This window comes from Schistocerca serialis, chromosome 7 (genome assembly GCF_023864345.2).
Source record: "Schistocerca serialis cubense isolate TAMUIC-IGC-003099 chromosome 7, iqSchSeri2.2, whole genome shotgun sequence".
In the NCBI taxonomy this organism is placed as follows: Eukaryota; Metazoa; Arthropoda; class Insecta; order Orthoptera; family Acrididae; genus Schistocerca; species Schistocerca serialis.
In genome coordinates this window covers 258,731,132-258,749,699 of record NC_064644.1, presented here as the reverse complement: position 1 = coordinate 258,749,699, position 18,568 = coordinate 258,731,132, and positions in this window count along the sequence as shown.

Genomic DNA, 18,568 nt, shown 5'->3' with positions numbered 1-18,568 from the left:
AAACTCTACCATCTGGTGAGCAAGATGTATGAGACAGGCGAAATACCCTCAGACTTCAAGAAGAATATAATAATTCCAATCCCAAAGAAAGCAGGTGTTGACAGATCTGAAAATTACCGAACTATCAGTTTAATAAGTCACAGCTGCAAAACACTAACGCGAATTCTTTACAGACGAATGGAAAAACTGGTAGAAGCCAACCTCGGGGAAGATCAGTTTGGATTCCGTAGAAATGTTGGAACACGTGAGGCAATACTGACCTTACGACTTATCTTAGAAGAAAGATTAAGGAAAGGCAAACCTACGTTTCTAGCACTTGTAGACTTAGAGAAAGCTTTTGACAATGTTGATTGGAATACTCTCTTTCAAATTCTAAAGGTGGCAGGGGTCATATACAGGGAGCGAAAGGCTATTTACAATCTGTACAGAAACCAGATGGCAGTTATAAGAGTCGAGTGGCATCAAAGGGAAGCAGTGGTTGGGAAGGGAGTGAGACAGGGTTGTAGCCTCTCCCCGATGTTATTCAATCTGTATATTGAGCAAGCAGCAAAGGAAACAAAAGAAAAATTCGGATTAGGTATTAAAATCCATGGAGAAGAAATAAAAACTTTGAGGTTCGCCGATGACATTGTAATTCTATCAGAGACAGCAAAGGACTTGGAAGAGCAGTTGAACGGAATGGGCAGTGTCTTGAAAGGAGGATATAAGATGAACATCAACAAAAGCAAAACGAGGATAATGGAATGTGGTCGAATTAAGTCGGGTGATGCTGAAGGAATTAGATTAGTAAATGAGACACTTAAAGTAGTAAAGGAGTTTTGCTATTTAAGGAGCAAAATAACTGATGATGGTCGAAGTAGAGAAGATATTAAATGTAGACTGGTAATGGCAAGGAAAGCGTTTCTGAATAAGAGAAATTTGTTAACATCGAGTATAGATTGAAGTGTCAGGAAGTCGTTTCTGAAAGTATTGTATGGAGTGTAGCCATGTATGGAATTGAAACATGGACGATAAATAGTTTGGACATGAAGAGAATAGAAGCTTTCGAAATGTGGTGCTACAGAAGAATGCTGAAGATTAGATGGGTAGATCACGTAACTAATGATGAAGTATTGAATAGAATTGGGGGGAAGAGGAGTTTGTGGCACAACTTGACTAGAAGAAGGGATCGATTGGTAGGACATGTTCTGAGGCATCAAGGGATCACCAATTTAGCATTGGAGGGCAGCGTGGAGGGTAAAAATCGTAGAGGGAGACCAAGAGATGAATACACTAAGCAGATTCCTGAGAACAACTGCCTACTACTACTGCCCGACCTAACATAAGCTTTCTGTTACATATACTCTCGTCAGTATCTCCCAGTGTTCTTTCAGACGTAGATCTTTGTAATCTCTATATCGCTTATATTCTTGTACAATACGTTAAAATTTACAATTTTCATTAAATATACCTGTTTCAACGTCTTCACTGGCCGTTGAAGTTAAATTGGAAGTGGGACTCATCACTGAAGGCAGTTCTACTTGAGTCAGTGAGATTCCAAGTCGAAGCGATCCCTAATGATGACAACTGTGTTTTGACTGGGTTTTAATATCTACAAAGTTTTAGTAAGTTGATACCTGTTTGTCATACTGAAAGAATTTAGAAATGTGTAGAATTCTTTTCATTTTTTATTCAGCACTTGGTTAAGCTTGTATTTTGCAGACATTGTCTTATTAACAAGTGGTCTAATTGAATTTCCTTTTTTTATGAATTCTAATTTGGAATCTTAGTAGAGCAATAATACGATTCATTATTTTGAGTGATTTCTTTTCAGTACCTATAAAAAGAAAGGTGGTTCTATAAATCTTTCTTCTGACAGTATTACGAAAAATTTTGGAAGGATCCTTTTTCATTTCATTGATACTCTTGGAGTTAAAAAATGACTGTTTTCTTAATATGATCTCTGTGATGAAAATGACAATGTTGTTACCCTTATCTACTTTTAAGACTGCCTTTTCTATTTCGAGATTTTTGCTAAGACTGTTCAGTGTTCAGAAGACTTTACTTGATGAATAATTCACTTTAAATTGCGTATTTAACAATATTTTAGTTTTAACAACAGTGTTTGTAGTGTTAAGTTTATCCATCTTAGCTACCTCCATTTCTGTCTTTCTTTCAGCAACTTCTTTTATTTTGTTTAGTTTAACCACAGGACAAATGTTAAAAAATAAACATTTACCTCTCATCAAAAGGTTATTTAAATTCTTTAATAGTTTACAGCCAAAATCTTGTCTCTGAAATACATAATGTTCCACATCACTCACACATGTTTTACTATCTGTGCTCTTCTTGTTGAACATGTTTATATTATTTCTAGCAGCTATATAACCTTTCTAGCTTGCTGTGTTTTTAGCTGTGGGCACGTTTTGTAGGCTGTTTTCTTATCCCTGAGGGCCATTTCTATTTCGATATTCCATATGCTCAAATCTTTCCATATCGTAAACAAGAATAAAAATAAATATTTAATGATCGTAAATTACATCCTTATGTAATTAAATACCGGGTATTTGTCGATTTAAGAAATAAAGCTAGAAAATATTCACAAAAAATTCTTTCATTTACTTACGATATTAGATTGACACTGAAAATAAAAAAAATTAAATACAAAAAAAAAAAAAAAACAGAGAGAGTGAGGAAATTCCATTTGGATGTCAGTTAAAATAACTAGCAATATTGATAATTTCGAGAAATATAAAATAAAATTTAAAATTTCTTTATGGTTTGGTTACTTTGCTTACAAAGCTCCACATCTTATCATGTCAATAAATTTATTGCATAATTTTCATGCTATTATTTCTTAATGTCAAGTGGCACGATTAAATTTTAAACAAATATGGTCTGGAAATAAAATGTTTTGGATTTTTTGTGTAAAGCGCACCCCATGCGCTAACAAACTGGAAATTTGTGGTAAGAACTATCGGACCAAACCGCTTTGGTCATCGGTCCCTAGGCTTACACACTAATTAATCTAACTTAATCTAACTTATGCTAAGGATAACACACACACCCATGCCCGAGGGAGGACTCTAGCTTCTGACGGGGGGAGCCGCGCGAACCGTGGCAAGACGCCTGAGACCGCGCCATTACCCTACACGGCATGCGCTATCATTCAAATAGATGGATGTGGTGAATATCCAAAAACCAACCTTATATTAGCTTGCAAAACCAACTTTTAACAGCCTGTAAATAAATGAAGATCGTCTTTGTCTCCCCAGTTTGACACATTAAGTAACTGTGCCAACTGGTTCAGAGCATTTTTAACTCTATGACTGGATGTTGTGATACGTTGTCACCCGTAGAGATTCGGGTCTACTAGAAATACTTGACCTTCTAAAATGGACTGTAGCCTCAGGACGTCTTCACTGCCTTTGATCGCACACTGACAAAAAGCTGACTCCTCTTAGGATAAATTTGTCAAGGAGGGATGTTACCAAGGTGTCTGAGAGTAGTTATGAAGTCGGTTGACCACGATATGTTCCAGCCGATTAGAACGGACAATCGTGCATTCTGGAAGAGGAAGAGATTCGTGTGCGCTCGCTTCGAGGAGACGGGACTCAGCTCTAATAGCTTGAGCGCATGTTGCCTGGTACTATAATAAATATTGTAACAATTGTCTCATATACAGTTGCTGTGAAGCTGAGTACTTCCGAAACAGATGATCCCTGCTGTAAATGACGTTTCGGAAATGTATGTGTTTTTTACGGAGGATTTTGACTTTCTTTTGGTGGGCTGAAAAAATTCAGCATATTATATAGTGTACTTCAGAAACTTCAGGTGTATAATACTGAACGAGCATACTGAAGTGATATAAATGGTGTGAACTTTCAAATTTTTTATTTATTGATTGCGTTTGTTTGAACAGAAAGTTGCAAGTTCTACTATTCCTCTGACTACTAGGGACACAATAGATTGTGTGAACAAATAGAACAGTACAAATGTTGATCAAATATTTGCTTTTACGTCAGGAACAGAGCGTTGTGCGGTCTTAGCGGCAGCATAAGTACTGCTAAATTGATAATAAGGCACAGAGATTTTAAGTAGTTTTATTTTAACTAGTTTCATTTAATATCGTCAGCCGCAATGAACACATTTTTCAGTTACGAGAAAGTACATTACACGCACCCTCTTGATACGTACTGTGTAGCCTGTGTTGTAAACAGCTTTTCCAAATTGAACAAAATATACGTCGTTTCAGTGTTGGCAATGGTTCTGAGGAGCTCGCCGAGGTAAATAAGTTCAGATTAAGGGATGAGACGGTGCCGTTTCAGTTCAGAATCTCAACTTCGGGAAGAACTGAAGGTGCACTACGTAATCTACATTTTTACAACGCAAATTATCTGTACTTCATACCTGCACATCTGCTAACAGAAGCAACAAGTAATTTTTGATAACTGATCATATATATATAATTTGTCAACATCCCTTTTTCTCAACACATTCAAATCGTATAGGGATGAATGGGGTATCGTTAGAAAGGTTTTTAACCGGCTTCTGACACCGTATACCGATTTTGCGCTAAAACGTGCTGCTGTTGTTGTCTTCAGTCCAGAAACTGGTTTCATGCAGCTCCCCATGCTACTGTATCTTGTGCAAGCCTCTTCATCTCCATGTAACTACTGCAGCCAACATTCTTCTGAATCTGCTTAATGTATTCATCTCTTGGTATCCCTCCACAATTTTTACCCTCGACGCTGCCCTCCGATACTAAATTGGTGATCCCTTGATGCCTAATTTTTAAAACGTGTGCTTCACTGAAAATTTTAACATAAAGAGGCTTTGAACTTTCATAGGCAAAAGGGCGTCATGGGTGCCCAGGTTCATACCTATATTTTACGAAGCTTGCTTATCAATCACGAATAAGAGACTCCTTTTTCATATTATTACGAATATAATTTTATATATTTTAAAGTCCTTATTAAATGGATAATTGGTGTACAGGACTGTCCCAGATAGTAACCGTCATCACTGTGGTAGCCCATTATCACTGTGCGGCGTGCAAGCTCACTTTTCTAAAAGTATAAACTTTACGAAACGACAAACATATTTGTTTTTGTCGTCTTGAATTGTGATTTAGCTACTACTACTATGGCATAGTGTGCTTCCTGTAACTGAAACTGTTTGTTGGGTTAAGGTTATAGGTAATGTGGCCCTACAGCCAGTCCCTGATCTCTGCCTGTCGTAAGTCAGCACAGACATTTCAAACGCAAGACATGTTTTTAGAAACGTATGTACAAGAATGTATCGTAAATCCGGGATTATTATTTAACTGTCTTCGGTTCATTTTTAAACATGTTTTCCCTACATTATCGCAACTACTGAATTTATCCCAAATACAGTCATTATTAAAAATTATAAAAGTGCAAGAGTTCCGGATGAGTTCTCTGGATATTTTCATTTTAGTCACATTTGTTTCATCATCAGACTAAACTGCATTTACTTAATAGGAACTGTGGTACCTGCTAAGTAAAAATAATGGCGAAATAACATGTTGATCTTCCCTGAAGAATGGATTTTTTAAGCTCCAGTAACAGCAACTTTTGGTGAAATTAAATTGATGCTGTTTCTCTTTGATTAGTTAAAGAGATGTCATTATAAAGCGATGAAATACCTCTTAATATCGCGTGGGATCTCCTTTTCCCGCGTATAGTGCAGTAATTCGAGATGGAACGAATTCAGAAGTTGTTGAAAGTCCCTTGCAGAAATATTGAGCCATGCTGCCTCCGTATCTGTCCACAATTGCTTAATTGTTGCCGGTACAGGATTTTGTTCGAACTGACCTCTCTGTTATCTTCCATAAATGTTGATTGGGTGGCCAAAGCACACACTCGGACTATCCAGAATGTTCTTCAAACCAATCGCAAACAATTGTGGCCCGGTGAAATGGCACATTTTCATCCATAAAAATTCCATCGAGGTTTGAGAACACGAAGTCCAAGAACGGCTGAAAATAGTCTCCAGATTGTTGAAATTAATTGTTTTCAGTCAGTAATCGGTCCATTCTGACCAGAGGACCCAAATCATTCCAGATTTAGGGTCTACACCACACTCGCACCCTACCATCAGCTTTTGCCAGCTGAAATCAGAATCCATCTGGTCAGGTCACGGTTTTCCAGTCGTCTAGGGTCCAGTCGATATGGTCACGAGGCCAGCAGAGGCGATGTCGTGTTCTTAGCAAAGGCATTCAAGTCGGTTCGTCAGCGCTGTGGGCCCTTGATGCAAAAATTTGACCATACTGTCCTAACGAAAACGTCCCTCGAACGTCTCATATTGATTTCTGCGGCTATTTCACACAGTGTTGCTTGTATGTTAGCACTGACAACTATACTCAAACGCCGCTGCTCTCGGTCGTTAAGTGAAGGCCGTCGGCAACTGCCTTGTCGGTAGTGATAGATAGTGCCTGAAATTTTGTATTTTTGCCACACTCTTGACACTGTGGATCTCGGAATACTGAACTCTGTAACGATTTCCGGAATTGAATGTCCCATACTCCGAGCTCCAACTACCATTCCGCATTCAGTCTGTCAGTTACCGATTGTAAGGTGTCAGGCAATTCCAACACCTTCCATGAAAACCCTGACATGATAAGCAAATCCAGTAGTATGTCACATAGCTCCGAATAAATCGTGACATTAAATTAACCAAAGTAACACGAGTAACGAGTGAGCAAATGGAATACCACAGACTAACACAAGAATGCCTAAATGCATGCCATACCTTCCCACCGTGAGACAGAGGCAGTTCCGAGGGAAGAAACGAGAACAGAAGCCGAGAGCAGAACCGTGTTAAGATAGAAGGCCCTACGATAAGGGACGGACACCCACGTCGCCAGCTAACCGCTAGGACCACCCCCCAGCCCATGTTAAAAGCTAGAGCCCTCCAGAAGAACAGTATAGATCTTACGATAACACAAAAACGACCACCCCAGCCGCAAGTTTTACCGTGAGACTTTTTCGCGTCTCTGTTACGTTGCAATCCTTAAAACCATTGCCCCACCACGAAAAGTATAACGTTTCTCATTGGATTGACAGAATTTTTGTAGGCAGAGCTTAAGGTTAACATTGAGACCCTGATTGGTCAGATGAAAACACAGCCAGATAGTTTTTTTAAACCAACTTCGGTAAATTGTAGTAAGGTGAAGTTAGGTTACAGTTGCTTCCGAGACGGCGAGGTGAGTGGAGCTGTGCTGCCCGCCGCCCCCTGACGAACACCGACAAGGTAATGAACGCACGTGATGCCACATAACAGCGCATAAAGCTTCACTCAGAACTGCAGAAGTCTCATCTGTTACACCCCCTTTTTGCGTAATACTAGTGTCGATCTTCAATTAAAGCTCATGGTGTTCACATTTGCCACTTGAAGTAAAAATCTGAAACGGGATGATTTTTCTGTTGTATAGTTATTGAGAAGCCACATCAGCCACTGTAATTTACGACAAGTTAGATAAGTAATTAAAGATAATTGAGGGTCACGGTAGACCATTTTGATAGTTTTCTCTTTTGTGAAACTTAATTTAAACCTAGATTATAGATGTGATACGGCATAGGTCATCCTTCAATCCATTGTAGAACTTGGAAACCCATTCAGGGAATATTCGTTCACATTTTTGTTGAACGCAGTTGGTTTTTACCATCCTGTATTAATACATTTCCTTTTATCAATAGTGCAATTTATAAACAATGTTTTGTGAGTAGAATAAAATTTCCAATGGTAAACTTAACTGCTTTTTCGACGTTATTTTACCAGCTAACTAAAAATAGGAAAGCCTTGAACCCCCTCCACTAAATTTAGTTAGTATTAAGATTCTTTTACAGGGAGTGCCGTGGAGCTGACGCTGAAATCATTAAGTATTTGGCTATATCATCGCTAGTCTCACTGAACTCTTCTGAACTCTACATGTCATGTGTTGTCTGACGTCTCCTTACCAGCAACAGTTCCCAGGTTCAAACTAGTCAATTCCCTAAAAAACACGCTCAGAGCGCCGTTGCGCGAAAGTGGTAGGGAGACACGATATAGAACAAACAGACACCACGCAGAATGTTAGACGATGTTCGTCCATAAGCGCGTCGGAAGACTTTACATGAGTACAAAAGACAACTCCGCCAGTGTAGTACCCTTTTGCACATGCTGTACGCGATACATCCGCGATCTCTCTGGATATCGGTATCCCACGACTTGTCACCTCAGTTTAGTACATCAGAACCAGAAACGGGCATAATATGGAACCGTAGGGACATCCTGTGTTGGCACGCAAATTTCATAATAGTCATTTAGGCTACAGTTAGTAGCAAGTATGATACTTAGCGCCATTATTCAACCTGTCGTTATTTGTGAGTGAGGTGTAAACACTGATTTTTATAAAACCAAGACTAATATCACTTCCAGAACTATCAGCTGACGACTGAAGTGTTGACAGACCGTGCGGTTATATCCCGGCGTGTTGCGTGGAGTCGGAAATGGTTTGCGATTTACATGCATATTGCGAGCGCCGTCATTAAGTAATAGACGTGGCGGCGGCACGCGCCCCTCGCGGAATTAGCATATAGATTGTCGTGGGGAAAAGTGTAGCCTACTGCGCCCATTTCCTGGAGGCTCGGGGGTACAGCCGTCGGCGTTCCCCTCCAGGGATTTGGCCGCGACTGCGTCCGGTTACCTGTGGACCACTATCTGGCTACACCATTCACCAAATACTTGTGCAAATAGACCCGTACACGACAGTGGCATGTGTTCAGAATGGGGAGAAGCGATGAGCAACACGCTGTCACGCGAGCAATGTTTTAACGGTATGTTTGTATGCGTAGATTTTTGCCTTACAATGACCTTGTTAGGTCGTCAGAACACATCAGCCATCATAAGCAAAATCTTCAGGGTATTAGCTCAGTTTCTCTTTCTGCCTGTTCAAGTTGACGTTTTGGCACTTCTGCTAGGAACTTCTAAAGGAGTCGTTGTATGGTGTCCGCTGTAATTAATTACTCCACTCTGCCCTCATCAAATTGTATAACAACGTTACCATCTTTCTTTTAGGTTGTAGCGTTTTTCCATACGTTTAATCCCGGCCGTTGTGGCCGAGCGGTCCTAGGCGCGACCGCTACGGTTGCAGGTTCGAATCCTGCCTCGGGTATGGATGTGTGTGATGTCCTTAGGTTAGTTAGGTTTAAGTAGTTCTATGATCTAGGGGACTGATGACATCAGATGTTAAGTCCGATAGTGCTCAGAGCCATTAGAACCGCACGTTTAATAAACACAACAGATACACGTAACAGAGGCTTTAGTCATCAATAATACACTCCTGGAAATGGAAAAAAGACCACATTGACACCGGTGTGTCAGACCCACCATACTTGCTCCGGACACTGCGAGAGGGCTGTACAAGCAATGATCACACGCACGGCACAGCGGACACACCAGGAACCGCGGTGTTGGCCGTCGAATGGCGCTAGCTGCGCAGCATTTGTGCACCGCCGCCGTCAGTGTCAGCCAGTTTGCCGTGGCATACGGAGCTCCATCGCAGTCTTTAACACTGGTAGCTTGCCGCGACAGCGTGGACGTGAACCGTATGTGCAGTTGACGGACTTTGAGCGAGGGCGTATAGTGGGCATGCGGGAGGCCGGGTGGACGTACCGCCGAATTGCTCAACACGTGGGGCGTGAGGTCTCCACAGTACATCGATGTTGTCGCCAGTGGTCGGCGGAAGGTGCACGTGCCCGTCGACCTGGGACCGGACCGCAGCGACGCACGGATGCACGCCAAGACCGTAGGATCCTACGCAGTGCCGTAGGGGACCGCACCGCCACTTCCCAGCAAATTAGGGACACTGTTGCTCCTGGGGTATCGGCGAGGACCATTCGCAACCGTCTCCATGAAGCTGGGCTAAGGTCCCGCACACCGTTAGGTCGTCTTCCGCTCACGCCCCAACATCGTGCAGCCCGCCTCCAGTGGTGTCGCGACAGGCGTGAATGGAGGGACGAATGGAGACGTGTCGTCTTCAGCGATGAGAGTCGCTTCTGCCTTGGTGCCAATGATGGTCGTATGCGTGTTTGGCGCCGTGCAGGTGAGCGCCACAATCAGGACTGCATACGACCGAGGCACACAGGGCCAACACCCGGCATCATGGTGTGGGGAGCGATCTCCTACACTGGCCGTACACCACTGGTGATCGTCGAGGGGACACTGAATAGGGCACGGTACATCCAAACCGTCATCGAACCCATCGTTCTACCATTCCTAGACCGGCAATGGAACTTGCTGTTCCAACAGGACAATGCACGTCCGCATGTATCCCGTGCCACCCAACGTGCTCTAGAAGGTGTAAGTCAACTACCCTGGCCAGCAAGATCTCCGGATCTGTCCCCCATTGAGCATGTTTGGGACTGGATGAAGCGTCGTCTCACGCGGTCTGCACGTCCAGCACGAACGCTGGTCCAACTGAGGCGCCAGGTGGAAATGGCATGGCAAGCCGTTCCACAGGACTACATCCAGCATCTCTACGATCGTCTCCATGGGAGAATAGCAGCCTGCATTGCTGCGAAAGGTGGATATACACTGTACTAGTGCCGACATTGTGCATGCTCTGTTGCCTGTGTCTATGTGCCTGTGGTTCGGTCAGTGTGATCGTGTGATGTATCTGACCCCAGGAATGTGTCAATAAAGTTTCCCCTTCCTGGGACAATGAATTCACGGTGTTCTTATTTCAATTTCCAGGAGTGTATATTCTCCTTCACTGTTTAAAACAGTCTGCCAACGTCGGGGTAATTTTTCGATTCCGCGACTGTGGAAATGACGTAGTTTCAGTGCATTTTCATCCGGAAAGGAAGTTCGTTGAAGGTTGTTCGATAGAAAGCGGAAAAAGTAAAAATCAGCTGAATGAGGTTGGGGAATGACTTCACAACCCAGATGCTGTATAGCATTTTTTGTCGTTCTAGCAGAATGCGCGTTATTGTGGAGTTGCATCACTTCACGCAGTCTGCCTGGGCGTTGTTTTTGAATTGCAAGACGTCTCAGTTGTTTACAATAAATGTCAACTATGATGGCTACAGCTCGGGCAAGCAATTCGTAGCGTACCACACCGTCGCTTTCTACCAGATGCATAACATTATCTTCTTTGTATGGGAAGTCGCTGCTTTGTTTGGGCTCAACCATTCTTTGATTCTCCTGATGTTAGCATAAAGACATCATTTCTCCTCAAGAACGACGATACAGCGTAGGAATGGACGGTGTTGTTCGCAAGTTAACTGATCACGAGCAAGCGTAGATGTACAATACATATGACCGCCAGCTGATTTTTATGCTTTTGGCTAACAGCGTGCGGTGCCCATACATCGACTCTTCAAACTTCACCATCGCATGACAATGTCGCTCGTTGGTGGAATGACCACAGTTCTTCACATTTTCCAGCTCTCGAGTACACTGACGTGGGTCATTGTGGATTAATGCGTATGAACGATCTTACTGAACGTGGAGAGTCATAATGTCAAAACGATCGTCCTCAAAAAGAAAAAAAAGAAAACAATTTCTTGCCGTGCCCTGTCCAATGGAATTCTCCTCATACAAGGCGCAGATGTTTCTGGCTGCCTCCACTGGTGTCACCCCTCTATTAAACTCAAACAGAAGAATATGTCGAAAATGTTCTGATTTCTCCACTTGGCACTCAATTTTCTAGCGTCCACAGCTCAACTCGCTGTCTCCAAACAACAAAACGACAATACGTAAACTCATATAGCAACAGGGAACTACAAATAAAAATGACATGTTGACAGCAACAAGAATATCAATATGCAGAACAAAAACGCCTCGGACTTACGCAGCAATGTAATATAACCATCGTTGTAATTGTTTTCTATATTCGTCTTGCAAAATAAGAAAGGCACGAATCGCCTCCTATTTGCTGTTTGTCTTCTTCAGCTTTTCAGATTGTAAGCATCTTTCTTGTTATTTGTTCGTAGTAGATTCGAAATAACAATTAGAAATTCTGAAATGATGCTACTACCTTTTACTAATGACGTATAGAATTTAAATATATTTCAGTGTTATTTACGTTGAAAGACCCGTTTGAAGACGTGTCGATTTGCACACCATTCTTTGAGGAGTGAGGGGGGGGGGGGGGGGGGGGGAGGGGACGTTCGTGAAAAATACGCGCTACTTAAAAGATACAGAAAATCCTTAGTTTTGAAAATATGGCAATGAAATTATATGCCATGATTTACAATAAATTAACGGACGCACTTAAGTTCGTTGGATTATATATATTTAAATTTTTTATAGAAATCAAATACTTTATTTTCAAAAATAACATATGTACCATTTTCTCAGAAACTTTTCAAGAGATTTCTACAAATTTTTCTCTGTTTAATCTCTCTACAGATAGTAAGCTTCTCTCACGAGGTTTTTTGAATATGTCGAATAGGAGCATTTTAAAAGTATAATACAAAATTCAAGCACTTTGCCCAAATTTCAGCATACGCTCAGAAATCCAAAATATACTTTGTAAACAACATTTAATAAGTTTATAGAAAGAAGAGTACAAAATCTCATAATTACAGCCTTCTAGAATCCGAGAAAAAGGTGCATAAGCTTTAAAAAACATAATTTTCAGGAAGTGCAATTTTTCTTAGGCCACTTCTTCAGAAGACCCCAGATATGTACTCAGGGTTCTCTTCCGCTTCAAGGCTCCTCTTTTTGTTTTCTGCTTTCTTTCCTTTACCAGGTCTTCAACTGATTTTTCAGCTACAGAGAGGCGCTGTAAATCTATTTTTCTCAAATGCTTGAGCGGGATTTCTTATCTTAAAGCCCACTCTCTAATACCTTCACCCTCCCTACGTCCCCATCATTAAATACAAGAACTTCCATCATAATTTGCCATTCTGGCAACTGTAGCAGATGAAAACGTAGTTTTAGAGCATCGTTTCCGTATAAGTGAATTTAGAGTCTCATTTGGATTTTGGATTTTCAAAAATGGTTCAAATGGCTCTGAGCACTATGGGACTTAACTACTGTGGTCATCAGTCCCCTAGAACTTAGAACTACTTAAACCTAAGGACATCACACACATCCATGCCCGAGGCAGGATTCGAACCTGCGACCGTAGCAGTCGCGCGGTTCCGGACTGCGCGCCTAGAACCGCTAGACCACCGCGGCCGGCGATTTTGGATTTTGACATATAAATACTTTTTTAGACGTGCAAGATCCGCCAGAAACCTATAAACAGCTTGACAACATCCAGGATACAAATTGGCAGCCGCTACTCTGAATTTAGCGACTGTTATCCCTCTGAGCCTGTAGATATTTACACCCGCTAATATGGCACTGATGATGAATGGGACGTTCATCTGTTGACGCTACTTGTAAATATGTAGTCCTTATTGCACTTTTCTTCTCAATTACCCTGGATAGATTATTGAATGACGAAAAACTGGAACACTTACGTAAATCTCCGTCAGTTGCACGCAGCAAATCAATAACTGCTTCTTCATAAAGAATGGAGCTGGTTTGTTATTGTTTATAAGATACGAAATAGAGCCACAGATGATCTATGAAACCAAAGAGTATATATTACCGACTTCTAGACACATTCCGTACAAGTTTGCTTGAAAGTAATCCATGGAATCGTTGTTCACCGAGCTAGTATTTGAAGTTGTCTCTCAAAAAGTGCGAGTGGCAGAAAGGTCACGTCACACTTTCGATTATTTTTCAGGCACTTCGGATGTGATTTTATCATTGAAACTGGAAACTTATTAACCATTAAGTCTAGTAATAAATAAAAAATAAATTGAAATTGACATTTTCGGTCAATTTCGTGAACGTCACCCCTTAGTGAAGTCCAATTCACGTTATATAATATGATGTAAATTATTTGGTTGTATTATATTCCATACAAACACGCTCCGCCGTCACCAAACTTATCTGCTCGCAACAAAGATTCTGAACCTGACAACTATTAACCCAGGTAACCAAATTAATTTAAATTAGCCATTCTCATAGGGTATTCAACACTGATATTATTACTTTTAATTAAGTTTTTTATATTCTATTCCGGGAGCATATCTCTTCTAAGTGCACAAGTGAACACAGTCACAGGTTAATCAGTGGAGCGAAAACCGACCTTTGAGACGGAACTTTCACAACAGGAAATGGTGTAGGAACCTGCATTCTCCGCCAAGTCAGAGCCATTACAATTTGCTGCACAAACAAGTGCTCTCTGTCTCTCCTTCCTTCTCTCCATCTCTCTCTCTGGTCTATGTACGTGCAAATTACCAGCCGAATGCGTTAGGAGGGCATGACAGAAAATCGTCCACTCTCTGCCCCTTTGGCTAGTCTCCAAAATTTCACACAGTGGGGATACGAATTGTCGATAGTCTCTCGTGTTATTGGAGGATCAATAATTGTTACTAGTACGTGATTGGCAGAAAATTTGCTTACTCGGTTGCTTACGCAGAGCCTGTGTGAATTCAGAAGGGAAGTACTAAAGAGTGTTCTCGTATCAGGCTCTGGATAGAGCAGATGCAGTTGACTCTAGTACGGAGCTCTGAAGCAAACAGAAGCAAGACCCTGATGTTAGGAGCATTCCGAACATTGTCGTTGGACTTAGAGGAAATCAGCTCCTGATGTGTGATAGTGCTCATTTAAGAGGTGGCACTGACTTTTTGGTGGCAAGCTCTGCTCTACTAGTTGTGTGTTAGGTTTGGATAGGCAGTGTTCATTCTGGGATGACAGCCTAAAATGCGAGTTTATTTCTTCAAATGAATTTCGATTGTTATTGTTGTTATGGTCTTCAGATCGACAGCTAGTCTGATGCAGCACTCCGTGCTCCTCCATCCTGTGCAAGCCTCTTCATCTCTGATTAACTGCTGCAACTTACATCCTTCTGTATCTGCTTGCTGTATTAATCTCTTGTCTCCCTCTACGATTCTTACGCCCACACTTCGCTCCACTACTAAACTGGTGTTTCCCCGACACCTCAGATTGTGTCGTATGAACCGGTCCCTTCTTCTAGTCAGGTTGTACCACAAATTTCTTTATTATCCAGTTCTGCTCAGTATCTCCTCCTTAGTTACATGATCTACCAACTTATCGTCAGCATTCTTCTGTAGCACCACCGTTCAAACGCTCCTGTTCTCATGTTGTTTAAACTGATCATCGTCCATGTTGCACTTCCATGCATGGCTACACGTCATACAAATACTTTCAGAACAGGCTTCCTAACACTTAAATCTACATTCGATGTTAACAAATTTCTTTTCTTCAGAAACACGTTTCATTGCATTGCCAGTCTGTTTTTTATATTCTCCCTGTTTCAGCCATCATCACTTACTCTGCTGCAGTAACAACAAAACTCATCTACGACACTCCTGGAAATGGAAAAAAGAACACATTGACACCGGTGTGTCAGACCCACCATACTTGCTCCGGACACTGCGAGAGGGCTGTACAAGCAATGATCACACGCACGGCACAGCGGACACGCCAGGAACCGCGGTGTTGGCCGTCGAATGGCGCTAGCTGCGCAGCATTTGTGCACCGCCGCCGTCAGTGTCAGCCAGTTTGCCGTGGCATACGGAGCTCCATCGCAGTCTTTAACACTGGTAGCATGCCGCGACAGCGTGGACGTGAACCGTATGTGCAGTTGACGGACTTTGAGCGAGGGCGTATAGTGGGCATGCGGGAGGCCGGGTGGACGTACCGCCGAATTGCTCAACACGTGGGGCGTGAGGTCTCCACAGTACATCGATGTTGTCGCCAGTGGTCGGCGGAAGGTGCACGTGCCCGTCGACCTGGGACCGGACCGCAGCGACGCACGGATGCACGCCAAGACCGTAGGATCCTACGCAGTGCCGTAGGGGACCGCACCGCCACTTCCCAGCAAACTAGGGACACTGTTGCTCCTGGGGTATCGGCGAGGACCATTCGCAACCGTCTCCATGAAGCTGGGCTACGGTCCCGCACACCGTTAGGCAGTCTTCCGCTCACGCCCCAACATCGTGCAGCCCGCCTCCAGTGGTGTCGCGATAGGCGTGAATGGAGGGACGAATGGAGACGTGTCGTCTTCAGCGATGAGAGTCGCTTCTGCCTTGGTGCCAATAATGGTCGTATGCGTGTTTGGCGCCGTGCAGGTGAGCGCCACAATCAGGACTGCATACGACCGAGGCACACAGGGCCAACACCCGGCATCATGGTGTGGGGAGCGATCTCCTACACTGGCCGTACACCACTGGTGATCGTCGAGGGGACACTGAATAGTGCACGGTACATCCAAACCGTCATCGAACCCATCGTTCTACCATTCCTAGACCGGCAATGGAACTTGCTGTTCCAACAGGACAATGCACGTCCGCATGTATCCCGTGCCACCCAACGTGCTCTAGAAGGTGTAAGTCAACTACCCTGGCCAGCAAGATCTCCGGATCTGTCCCCCATTGAGCATGTTTGGGACTGGATGAAGCGTCGTCTCACGCGGTCTGCACGTCCAGCACGAACGCTGGTCCAACTGAGGCGCCAGGTGGAAATGGCATGGCAAGCCGTTCCACAGGACTACATCCAGCATTTCTACGATCGTCTCCATGGGAGAATAGCAGCCTGCATTGCTGCGAAAGGTGGATATACACTGTACTAGAGCCGACATTGTGCATGCTCTGTTGCCTGTGTCTACGTGCCTGTGGTTCTGTCAGTGTGATCATGTGATGTATCTGACCCCAGGAATGTGTCAATAAAGTTTCCCCTTCCTGGGACAATGAATTCACGGTGTTCTTATTTCAATTTCCAGGAGTGTACTTTAAGTTTCTTGTTCCCTAACCTAACTCCCTTAGCATCACCTGAATTAAATCAGGTTTTTATCATTGTTTTGCTTTTGTCGATGTTCGTCTTATACCCTCCTTTCAAGACACTGTCCATTGAGTTCAACTGATCTTCAAAGTCCTTTGCTGACAGAATTACAATGTCATCGGTAGATCTCAAAGTTTGTATCTCTTCTCCCTTCACTTTAATAATCTCTACCCCAAATTTTTGTTTCCTCTACTGCTTTCACATTGCACAGTCTGGATAACACTGGCGATAGGCTACAACCCTGTCTCACTCCCTTCTCAACCACTGCTTCCCTTTGCCCGCATCTCGTGGTCGTGCGGTAGCGTTCTCGCTTCCCACGCCCGGGTTCCCGGGTTCGATTCCCGGCGGGGTCAGGGATTTTCTCTGCCTCGTGATGGCTGGGTGTTGTGTGCTGTCCTTAGGTTAGTTAGGTTTAAGTAGTTCTAAGTTCTAGGGGACTGATGACCGTAGCTGTTAAGTCCCATAGTGCTCAGAGCCATTTTTGAACTGCTTCCCTTTCGTGCCCCTCGACTCTTATATGTGCCGTCTGGGTGCTATACAAGTTGTGAATAGGTTTTCTTTCCCTTAATTTACCCATCCTACCTCCAGAATTTCGAAGATAGTAGTCCAGTCAACATCACCAAAAGCTTTCTCTAAGTCTACAAATGCTATAAACTTAGGTTCGTCTTTTCGTAACCTATACTCAAAGAGAAGTCCTGGGGTCAGCGTCGCCTCGCACGTTCCTATATTTCTCCATAATCCAAACTGACCTTCCCTAAAGTCGACTTCTACCAGTTTTTTCATTCTTCTACAAAAATTCGTGTGAGTATTTTGCAACCATGATTTATTAAACATAGTTCGGTAATATTTATGCTTCTCAAGATCTGTTTGCTTTGGAATTGGAATTGTTACAATCTTCTTGAAGTCTGAGGGTATTTTGTCTGTCTCATACTTTTTTTTTTTTTTTTTTTTTTTTTTTGTCATCAATCTTCTGATTGGTTTGATGCCGCCCGCCACGAAATCCTATTCTGTGCTAACCTCTTCATCTCAGAGTGTAGCACTTGCAACCTACGTCCTCAATTATTTGCTGGATTTATTCCAATCCCTGTCTTCCTCTACAGTTTTTGCCCTCCACAGCACTATTTTGTACCGAGAAAGTCATTTGCTGGATGTATTCCAATCCCTGTCTTCCTCTACAGTTTTTGCCCTCTACAGCTCTATATAGTACCATGAAAGTCATTCCCTCATGTTTTAATAGATGTCCTATCATCCTGTCCCTTATCAATGTTTTCCACATGTTCCTTTCCTCTCCGACTCTACGTAGAAACTCCACATTCCTTACCTTATCAGTCCACCTAATTTTCAACGTTCGTCCGTGGCACCTCATCTCGAATGCTTCGATTCTCTTTTGTTCCGTTTTTCCCATAGTCCATGTTTCAATACCAAACAATGCTGTACTCCAGACGTACATTCTCAGTAATTTCTTCCTCACATTAGGGCCGATATTTGATATAAGTAGACTTCTCTTGGCCAGGAATACCATTTTTGCCATTGCTGGTCTGCTTTTGATGTCCTCCTTGCTCCGTCCGTCATTGGTTATTTTACTGCCTAGGTAGCAGAATTCCTTAACTTCATCTACTTCGTGACCCTCAATCCTGATGTTACGTTTCTCGCTGTTGTCATTTCTACTACTTCTCATTACCTTCGTCTTTCTTCGATTTACTCTCAATCCATACTT